The sequence below is a fragment of the Tachyglossus aculeatus genome, chromosome 2, assembly GCF_015852505.1.
Source record: "Tachyglossus aculeatus isolate mTacAcu1 chromosome 2, mTacAcu1.pri, whole genome shotgun sequence".
Taxonomy (NCBI): Eukaryota; Metazoa; Chordata; class Mammalia; order Monotremata; family Tachyglossidae; genus Tachyglossus; species Tachyglossus aculeatus.
The window spans coordinates 55039451-55049729 of record NC_052067.1 but is presented as its reverse complement, the minus strand read 5'-3'; the positions used below and the strand labels follow the sequence as shown (position 1 = coordinate 55049729).

General features: G+C 46.0%; 1 non-coding gene across 1 annotated transcript; it reads right to left on the bottom strand.

Moving 5' to 3' along the window:
* Nucleotides 1–9437: 9437 nt before the first annotated feature.
* LOC119923359 lies at nt 9438–9575 on the bottom strand. Its single transcript, XR_005448839.1, has one exon. It is a non-coding gene; the product is annotated as a small nucleolar RNA SNORA7 (small nucleolar RNA).
* Between the last annotated feature and the right edge of the window lie 704 nt (nt 9576–10279).

The following is a 10279-nucleotide window of genomic DNA, read 5'->3' as shown; positions in this document are numbered from 1 at the left end:
AGTTTGTAGGGATTTGTTGAGTGCTTACTATGTACCAAGCACTCTACTAAGCTCTGTGGAAGATACAAGACCACCAGGTCCCACATGGGGTTAACAGTCTAAGTAGGAAGGAGAATGGGTATTGGATCACACATCTGGCAAGCTGCAAAGCCAGGATTAGAACCTAGGTACCACGTCGTAATCCTTCCTCTAAATTGGTAGTTCGTTTTTTTAAAAAAAGGTATTTGTAAAGCACTTACTATGTGTCAGGCACTGTACTAAGCACCAAGGTAGATACAAGCTAGGAGCTAAGAGTCTTGATTCCCATTTTATAGTGCGGCTCAGTGGAAAGAGCACGGGCTTGCGAGTCAGAGGTCATGGGTTCTATCCCGACTCCGCCACTCGTCTGCTGTGTGACTTTGGGCAAGTCACTTAACCTCTCTGGGCCTCAGTTACCTCATCTGTAAAATGGGGATGAAGACTGTGAGCCCCATGTGGGACAACCTCATCACCTTGTATTCCCCCAGCGCTTACAGCAGTGCTTGGCACATAGTAAGCGTTTAACAAATGCTATTGTTGTTATTATTACAGATGAGGGAACTGAGTCTCAGAGTTGTGAAGTGACTTGCCCAGCAGGCGAGTGGCGGACCCGGAATTAGAACTTTGGTCCATTGACTCAAAGGCCCACGCTCTTTCCACTAGACCATGTGGAGGTGTTTATGGGCCGGTGTTCTTTGCCATGGTTATCACCCATCTGTTTTACAGGATTCCTGCTGGGCCTGTCTTGGGGTCTAGCAATGGCGGTGAAAGAATCCCCTAAGGGGCCAAAGCCGACAGCTCTGACCTGTCGCGTTTTCCAGAACTTGGGACTCAGTGCACAGTGGCCGAGTCAGTAAACCGTATTTACTGAGCGCTTACTGTGTTCAGAGCACTGTACTAAGTAAGCACTCCAGACCGGATCCCAGCCTGGTGCATTCCCACTCTGACAAATGTATGTGAAAGGAAATGTGCAGTACCTCAAGCTCCGAACGCTCTCCTCGGTCATGTCAGGACACAGCGTTGATTTAACCGATCCAATAATCTTCTGTAACTGTAACCCAATTGGGCAACAGGAGCTGTTTATTTTCCTACTTGAAACCAGCCAGTGGGAGCTGAAGTACTACTGAGCGTTATTTGAAAATTTGGCTTGGAATAACAGGTGCTCGTTTTCCCGAAGGTACTTAGTGAATCCGAGAGGGCCAGGGTTTGCCGCCTGAAGGAAACGTCATCTTTCTCTGTGGCCCCCTCGCTGTGTCGGTGATGTTTAGGCTAGCATGGCAGAAACTCCATTTGGGACTCGGAGGCGAGAACAGAGTAACAGAATGTAATATGGCCTTAAATGGCCTGTCTGAACGAGGTAGACGAATAAATATTTCACCAACTCATCTGCTTGCATTTAATTAGGGACAAGGAGGCCCTCGGGCTTAGCATCGGAGCAGACACGCTCCCGAGACAATCGTGGCATGGCTGTAGGTCATCGTCAGGGGCAGAGTGGTTGAGACTCTACGCAAGCCGAAGAGAAGAAATTGAAATCCACATTTCCACTCGCAAGGTCCGGCATTGTGTTGCCGATAGAGCACGGTCCTGGGAGTCAGACGGTCAAGGGTACTATTCCTGACTCTGCCCCTAGTCTACTGTGTGACCTTGGGCAAGTCCTTGGGACTTCTCTGTGCCTCAGTTACCCCTTCTGTAAAATGGGGATTGAGACCGAGTTGAGCTGTGTCCAGCCCAATTTGTTTGTCTCCACTCCAGCGCTTAATACGGTGCCAGGCACGTAGTAAGCGCTTAACAAATACTGCGATTATTATTACGTATGAGAAAGCCGAAGCTCAATTAACGGCAGAGAATTAGTTCCATAGTAAGGCAAGATTCCTCAGGATGACTCGGTCAGTGATTGAGGCGTCTTTGGTTTCGAAGAACTTAAAACGGGAAGGGGTAAAGGAACTTCCCGGAAATATTCTAGGGTTAGGTGCTTCTAACCTGGAGAATCTTCAAGACTGTTCTTAGCTTTTTCCAAGTTCAGGGGCAGGAAGCAGCATGGCCTAGTGGATAGAGCACGGGCCTGGGTGTCAGAGGACTGGGGTTCTAATCTCAGCTCCGTCACTTGTCTTCTGGGTGATCTTGGGCAAGTCACTTCACTTCTCTGTGCCTCAGTTCCCTCATCTGCCAAGTGGGGGTTCAATACCTGTTCGTCCTCCTACTTACTCTGTGAGCACAGGATGGGACCTTGACATTTAGTAAGTGCTCAACAAATATGATGACTGTTATTACTCTCCCAAGCACTTAGTACAGTGCTTTGCACGCAGTAAGTGCCCAATAAATATGAATGAATTAATTATAATGAGAAAGGCTCACATGTTAACTGCAGTTTAGAAACTGCAGGATTGACTCACGTGAGGGCCCCGAGAGGATTCCAAATTTCCCCCTCAGCTTCCATGTGGCCATTTGAGAGTTTGGCTCTTTGCCATACTAAAAAAAGGGGCTGATGGGACATTTTTGATGGTGATAATGAATGTGAAGCAGTGTGGCCTAGTGGAAATAATAATAATAATAATGATGGTATTTGTTAAGCGCTTACTATGTGCAAAGCACTGTTCTAAGCGCTGGGAGGATACAAGGTGATCAGGTTGTCCCATGTGGGGCTCACAATCTTAAACCCCATTTTACAGATGAAGGAACTGAGGCATGGAGAAGTTAAGTGACTTGCCCAAAGTCACACAGCTGACGACTGGAGGAGCCGGAATTTGAACCCATGACCCATGACTCCAAAGCCCGGGCTCTTTCCACTGAGCCACGCTGCTTCACGGGCCTGGAGTTGGAGGACCTGGGTTCTAATCCTGGCTCCTCCAGACTTGTTCCTCTGTGTCCTTGGGGAAGTCACTTCACTTATCTGTGCTTCGGTTCCCTCATCTGTAAATCAGGGATTAGGACTGTTGAGCCTCACTGGAGGCATGGACTATGTCCAACCTGATTAGCTTACACCGACCCCAGGACTTAGTACAGTGCTTGGCACACAGTAAGTGCTTAATAAATGTCTGGCGAGTGGTAGAAGATTGGTATACATAGCCGATGGTCAGGATCATTAATTATTCTTTTACAACAGGCAAAGCATTCTAAGCGCTAGGAAAAAATCAAAGATATTAGACCCAATCTCCGCCCATAAAGGACTCAAATCTAAATGTTGGGGCAGGGTGAGGAGGCAGATACGGAGGGAGAAGTCTAATGTAAAATAAGGGAAAAAGACTTACCATTGCCTTCTTCCGTGCAGTAAACTTGAGTCTCTGCCCTCGACTCTCTACCGTGCCGCTGCTGTCCAGCACAGGTGAGTTTTGACTTGTAGCAGATTGTCTTCCGCTCGCTAGCCACTTGCCAAGCTAGAAATGGAATGGGTAGGCCTCTGCTTCACTCTCCCTCCTGGAATAAGGGCTACCTATGTGTAACAGATCGACCAGATAATTGATCAAACTTCCTCCTCACTTGAGCTGTGGCCCAGTTACTTCTCTGCACTGCAGAAGACTGTAAGCTCATTGTGGCCAGGGAATTAGTCAGTTTATTGTACTCTCCCTAGTGCTTAGTGCTCTGCTCACAGTAGCGCTCAATAAATACGATTGAATGAAATACAAATAAGTGAATGAGATAGTGCCGTAGATGATCGAGTGGTTTTCCAGCTTAGTCTAAGGGCTCATATTTCCCATTCCCAGACAAGGGGTACGTTGGAGGTAACATGGCATTCCTGACCAGGAACGACGAATGAAAGAGAGGATTGGGCAGGATATTAAATAATTTGGTCTGACTCATCCTTTAAAAATCCCCTGCAGGGACTTGGAGGGTGAATTGGAACCGTTGCTCTCAAGCTGGTGGTGTGAATCTGATCTAAGTCTCTTAGCTAACGGAAAGGGAGCAATGGACATATTCAAAATAATACGTGTGAGTGTCAGACAACAAAAAACAAGCCAGCATCAGCACGCCAGTCGCCTTAGAGCCTTCTGGAGAAATTTGCCGGTGGCAGAAATTTAGTGACAGGGTGGGTTTTCGAAGAGCAGCAATAGGGTCAGATAAGGGATGGGGCTAAATTTAGAGTTAGAAGTATTCAGTATAATTGTCCTTCACACTCAAAGAAGACACCATTGACAATAGAATTCACCTATGAGAGTGTATGGGATTGAAAAGTTCAAAACAGAAACTGCAGATCCTGCCATATTGTGTACACGAAAAGGCTACACCTTACCTGTTGCCATGTTTGATACTGGCAGCTCCTTGGACAGTTTTCGCTTTTTGATTCCTTAGGTCTCTTGGGCCCTTGGATGCTTCTGTTAAGAAAAAAAAGTTGCCTCTTTTTTGATTCCAGTACAACATGCTGGTCTATCCTTAGCAACTGATTCCCAGATTCCCGCTGGGATGCAGTGTTATCTGATGCAATAAATACGACTGACTGAATGGTCGCTCAATTGGGCAATGAAGGGAAATGAGGGAAATGCCTTGACAACTGCTGCAACCTAAAGCGATTCTTCTTGAAGGTCGTGATGCATCAATCGATGGTATTTACTGAGCGCTTACTGCATGCAGAGCACTGTACTAAGCACTCGGGAGAGTCCAAAGCAACAGAGTTGGTACACTTTCCCTGTCCACAGTGAGCTCACTGTCTGGACAATCTGTGGCATTTCCTCAGTGGTCCAATTGTTGAGGAAGAGCATGTTAGAAGTGCTCAATTAGGGGGCCCCCTCCCCTCTAGACTGTAAGCTCGTTTGTGAGCAGCAAACATGTCTGTTTATCATTGTACTGTACTCTCCCAAGCGCTTAGTACAGTGCTCTGCACACAGTAAGTACATATGACTGAATGAAATGAATGTCTGTAAATCTCTGCAGGCCCTGCTTCTTGGTCCAGATGCTCCAACATTTGGCACAAGTGCCGAGTCTTTGCACAGATCTCCAGCCCTGATCTCTCTCCCTCTCTGCAGTCTCACATTTCGTCCTACCTTCAAGACATGTCTCTACTTGGATGTCCTCCCGACACCTCAAGCTTGACGTGTCCAAAACAGAACTCCTTATCTTCCCACCCAAACCCTGTCCTCCCTCTGACTTTCCCGTCTCTGTAGACGGCACTACCATCCTTCCCATCTCACAGACCTATAACCTGGGCATCATCCTTGACTCCGCTCTCTCATTCAACCCACATAGTCAATCCATCACTAAATCCTGTTGGTTCTGCCTTCACAACGTTGCTAAAATCCGCCCTTTCCTCTCCATCCAAACTGCTACCACGTTAATACAATCACTTATCCTGTCCATATCAGCTTCTTGCTAACCTCCTACCTCCTGTCCCTCCCCACTCCAGTCCAGACTTCACTTTGTTTTTGTAGAAAAATGATCAGGGCAGCAATCAGGACATGTTTCCCCACTCCTCAAGAAACTCCAGTGGTTGCCCACTCACCTCTTCATCAAACGAAAACTCCTCACCACTGGCTTTAAAGCACTCAATCACCTTGCCCCCTCCTTCCTCATCTCACTACTCTCCTACTACAACCCAGCCCACACACTGTGCTTCTCCAATGCCAAACTTCTCACTGTACCTCGATCTCATCTATCTCACTGCCAGCCCCTCGCCCACATCCTCCTCGTGACCTAGAATACCCTCTCCTCATATCCAAGAGAGAATTACTCTCCCCCCTTCAAATCTTTATTGAAAGCACATCTCCTCCAAGAGGCCTTCCCTAAGCCCCCCTTTCCTCTTCTCCCATGCCCTTCTGCACCGCCCTGATTTGCTCCCTTTATTCATCCCCTGTCCCTGCCCCACAGCACTTATGTACATATCTCTAATTTCTTTCTTTCTATTAATGTCTGTCTCGCCCTCTAGACAGGGCAGGGAATGTGTCTATTGTTATATTGTACTCTCCCAAGCTCTTAGTACAGTGCCCTGCACACAATAAGCTCAATAAATACCCCTGAATGAATGAACAAGTAGGACTTCATCTTCGTAGAGAGAAGCCTGTTGAGGAGAATATTGAAATGTGCCGGCCAAGACTCCAGAAATCAAAATCTGTTCTCCCTTCAACTTCAACTCTGAGCTCTGTGTGGGACAGGGACCTGATCTTGGATCTACTTGGACTTTGATCCCCCTGTGAGATCTGATAATCTTGTATCTACCCCAACGATGAATACCGGGCTTGGCACATAGTATTTAAAGTACTAGTGTTTAATAATATTTTAAAATACCAAAATTATTATTATTATTGTCATAATTATCATCATCATTTTTATCTATTGCAGCATTTAGTAAATGGCTTGGCACACAGTAGGCTCTGAATACCAAAATAATAATAATAAATATTATCATTATTAGCTACAGCATTTGGTATTAAGCACTTAAACAGTAACATAATGATGATAACAATAATAATAATAAGCATTGTAATTATTATAATTGTTGTTGTTATTATCTATCCAGCACTGAGTATAGTGCTTGGCACATAAACACTTCACACAAACCAAAAGTATTAGCTACGCCAGTGCTTAGCCCACAGTCAGCACCTAACACTTATTATGATTACTGTGATCAACATCATTATTATTAATTACTCCCTCATGATCTGTGACTATACCAGAGCTGTCTTCACTCTTCAGAGGAACCATTAGAGAATGAGCAGGACATATAAACACCTTCAACAATATGGAAGATTTTGGATCTGTGGCAGTCTGTCCGGCCCTAAATCTCCTCAGGTTTGGCATTCCACCGCTTGTCTTGTTGATTTCTTATCTGGATTGTAGGTTTCTTGACACAGGTTTCTGCAAGCCTGGGATCACTAGGTGCTGCTGACACCATTGATGTTTGGCCCCAAGTAGCCTTTCACCTCTCAGTCGGTTACGTTGATATTGATGACTTCTGTTGGAAGTGACTAATAATGATAGTCTCTCGTGGAAAAATCAATTGGTCTCTCCCAGCTGACGTCACAGAACTCCCAAGGAAGCGCCACTTTGCATGTCCAGACTAGGTTGGGGAGGAAAGGAGAATAAATCTGTTGAAATTTGCAAGAGTAATAAAAGAGCTGGATCAGTGAGCCAATAAATCGTCTGCCTCTACACTGACATATTGGGCCTTGCATGATGCAATCCGCCACAACGATCACTGGAAAATTACACACATTTATTTTTTAAAATGCCATTTTTTCAGGAATGCTCTTGGGGTTTTAAGGCATAAACATTTGCGGGTGGGCAGTGTGCTCTAATAGAAGCCCATGGGGCTGACTCCTTTAGTAGACTTAGCTCACTTGTGTGAACTTGGGTGAGTCAGGTCACCATTCTGGGCCTTGCTGCTTCTAGACTGCGAGCCCACTGTTGGGTAGGGACCGTCTCTATATGTTGCCAACTTATACTTCCCAAGCGCTTAGTACAGTGCTCTGCACACAGTAAGCGCTCAATAAATACAATTGAATGAATGAATGAATGAATGAATGCTCTTCTAGTACCACCCAGCCCGCACACTTTGCCCCGCTAATTCCAGTCAACTCACCATGCCCCCATCTCATCTGTCTCACTGCCAAACTCCCTCTCTCTTCATATACGATGGATGATCACTTTCCCCACCTTCAAAACCTCACTGAAGGCACATTTCCTTCAAGAGGCCTTCCCCATCTCAGCCTGCATTTCCTCTTTTCCCACTCCCTTCTGCATTGCCCTTCCGCTTGGATTCAAACCCTTCATTAACCCCTCCCTGTGACCCAAAGCAGTTATGAACATACCCATAATTTATTCAGTGTCCGTCTCCCTTTCTAGGTTGCAAGGTCATTGTGGTCAGGGACTGCGTCTGTTATATTGTACTCCCCCCAAGTGCTTAGTGCAGTGCTCTGCACACCGTAAGCACTCAATAAATATGAATGATTTATCGATTGATTGGCCCTCAATTTCCCATCTATAATGGGGATAACATACCAGCCCCTCTCTAGCACTCAAAGATGAGACGACAAGCACTTTGGAAAATTAAAGTATTGTACAAGTTCAAGGTAGCACAAGTAAAGCGTCTTGGGAAAAATTTTAGAAAAGATCCAAATTATGGACCTTGGATGCTCTTATTATTGTTATTATAATTATTATGGTTGTTGTTAAGTGCTACTCTCTTTGAAGTACTGTTCTTGAAAGATACAGACTAATCAAGTCATACAAAACAAACTTATCAAGTCATATAAAACCCCTGTCCAACACAAGGCTCAAAATCTAAGTAGGGAGGGAACAGCTACTATTATTCCCACTTTACCAATTGAGGAAACTGAGGCACAGAGAAGTTCAGCGACTAGCCCATATCACCCAGTAGACTGTGAGCCCGTTGTTGGGTAGGGGCCATCTCTATATGTTGCTGACTTGTACTTCCCAAATGCTTAGTACAGTGTTCTGCACACAGTAAACACTCAATAAATATGATTGAATTAGCAGAACTGGGATTAGAACCCAGGTCCTCTGACTCCTGGGACCAGGTTCTTTCCCTTGGGCTACGCTGCTCTTTTTAAAGGGGAGGGTGTGGGAAATAAATCATTTGCTTGCTTACCAGAGAGAGCAATCGGCTCCATTTAGAAAATTGTGAAATCCTTGATATGCTGCTTTGTTAGTGAGAAATCATGACGTGCTAGTGAGAGGATTTACTATCTTTAGGCATTTTTCCCCTCATGGTAGCACCGGCTCATAACGATACTAAGCAGTCCCAAACTTCCCCGTCCAGAAGAGAAATGGTGTCAAGTCAGGCCCTGGGGATAGGCACCAACATGTAATTTGTTGAGCGCTTAATATGTGCCAAGCACTGTTCTTAGTGCTGGTATAGATACAAGGTAATCAGTTTAGACACAATCCCTGTGCTGCACGGGGCTCACAGTCTGAATCCCAATTTTATAGATGAGGTAACTGAGGCACAGAGAAGTTAAGGGACTTGTCCAAGGTCACACAGAAGACAAGTGGTGGAGCCGGGATTAGAACCCACGTCCTCTGACTCGCAGGCCTGTGCTCTCGTGTTTAACTACGGACTGAAAATTCACCTTAGCGCGCGGGTATGCAATTAGCAAGGAGCCCACTGGACACCGTGTTACCCAACTTTTAGCAGCTGGTAAAACTGGGAAGGAAACACCCCAAACGGCTTCCTTTCAAGTAACCACAAACGGGCTACATCTTTATTAAAGATTCTCTCTCGTCTTAGCACGAGAAGTGCTGTCCTGGTCAGACCTATGGAGCCTGCTTAATGAACTAGGAGAGGGTCTCGTCTTGTGCCGTCGAGTCGTTTCCGACCCATAGCGACACCGCTTACACATCTCTCCCGGAACGCCCCGCTCTCCATCTGCAATCGTTCCGGTAGTGAAGCCATAGAGTTTTCTAGGTAAAAATAAGAAAATGGTGCACCATGGTCGCCCTCGACCACTGCTGCCCAGCATGGGTGAGTTTGGGCTTGTAGCAGATTGCCTCCCACTCGCTAGCCACTGGCCAAGCTAGGGATGGAAAGGGTAGGCCTCTGCTTGACTCTCCCTCCTGTAGCCGAGACTGGTAGAGTACTGGAAACTCTCCAGGTGTGACCCTGAGACGGGGCGGAGAGGGTACACAGAGGTAATCCCCAAATAAGAGTTGTTCTGTCTCCAACCTGCAGATTGAGTGAGGCACCGATTCTAACTCACCCAAAAAGTAAAAGAATGATCATTATTAGCGCGTAGTGCTGTCTCGCTCCCTCCTTGCACCTTGGAACTCATATCTGACATAGCTGCTCTCTCCACCTTCCTCTAGACTGTAAGCTCCTTGGGGGCAGGAAACGTGTCTACCAACTCTGTCATAACGTACTGTCCCAAAGGCTTAGTATAGTGCTCCTCACACAGGAAACGCACAATAAATACCATTGATTGATTGATTCAAAGCCCTACAGAGATCACATCTCTTCCAGGAGGCCTTCCCTGATTAATCTAGCGTCTCCTCATCCTAGCTCTGCTCCAACTGCCACTTTAACACTTCTAATAATAATGATGATGATGATGATGGCATTTGTTAAGCGCTTATTATGTGCCAAGCACTGTTCTAAGCTCTAGGGGATACAAGGTAACCAGGTTGTCCCACTTGGGCTGACAGTCTTAATCCCCATTTTACAGATGACGTAACAGACACAGAGAAGTGACTTGCCCAAAGTCACACAGCTGACAAGTGGCAGAACCCAGATTAGAACCCATGACCTCTGACTCCCAAACCCGTGCTCTTTCCACTGAGCCACGTTGCGTCTATGCCAACTGGGCTCTTAGAGACACAG